Below are 916 nucleotides of genomic sequence, written 5' to 3' on the forward strand. Positions count from 1 at the left end.
GGGCATCCTAAACTGCAAAATCAAATTAGGTCAAGTCGAGAAAGCATTGACTTCTACGACATTTTCATAAGGTCATACATGCCACTAGGGTTTGTTTTGCACAGCAGTGGTTTAGAGTTCAGCTGTTAACCAAGAAGCCGACGGTTCAAACCCACCATCCACCCCGCAGGAGAGAGATTCCGCAGTCTGCTTCCGTAAAGATGACTGTCTTGGAAAGTCTTATGGGGCAGTGCTACTGTCTTAGAAATTGGAATCGACTCCATAGGAGCGGGTTTGTTTTTTGTTTATCCCCATGTTAATGTAATTGTCCTTAATATATGCATGCCATAAGAACAAATCGAACCACAGCCTGACCTTACTTCCGAATGACAGTCTACGAGGTAAAGATTTGTTTGCTATCCTAGAAATATTACCAGCGACAGTGAGTGCCACAGCGACATCTAGTGTGTGCTTGTTGCAAAATCATTTAGCCTCAATTTCTAGCATTGCAACATGTGACCGCATATGAAAATATTTTTTAAATCCGGAAGTAAACGATCTAACAAAATTCAGACTATTATTCCTTATCATTATTTTGATATGATAGTGCACAATGTGGTGTTTTTTACACGGTTCTGACTGTACAAGAGGGGCTTCAAAAGGTCTGTAAAAAATGGAAAATTCCCATAAACTTTTTGAAGTATGCTAGAGATTAGAATTGACAAGAAAAAAGAATTGACATTGATGTCAAAAAAATAGAAATTTACTTTTTTGTTTTTTACATCTTTGTAAATGGTAATGTAACTGAAATCATAAGGGATAACATGTTTTTGTTTATCGTTTTATTAGGGGCCCATACAACTCATCACAATCCATACATACATCAATTGTGTAAAGCACATTTGTACATTCATTGCCCTCATCATTCTCAAAACAT

This window comes from Echinops telfairi, unplaced genomic scaffold, assembly GCF_000313985.2.
Source record: "Echinops telfairi isolate 266 unplaced genomic scaffold, ASM31398v2 ScPeMD7_2;HRSCAF=8, whole genome shotgun sequence".
Taxonomy (NCBI): domain Eukaryota; kingdom Metazoa; phylum Chordata; class Mammalia; order Afrosoricida; family Tenrecidae; genus Echinops; species Echinops telfairi.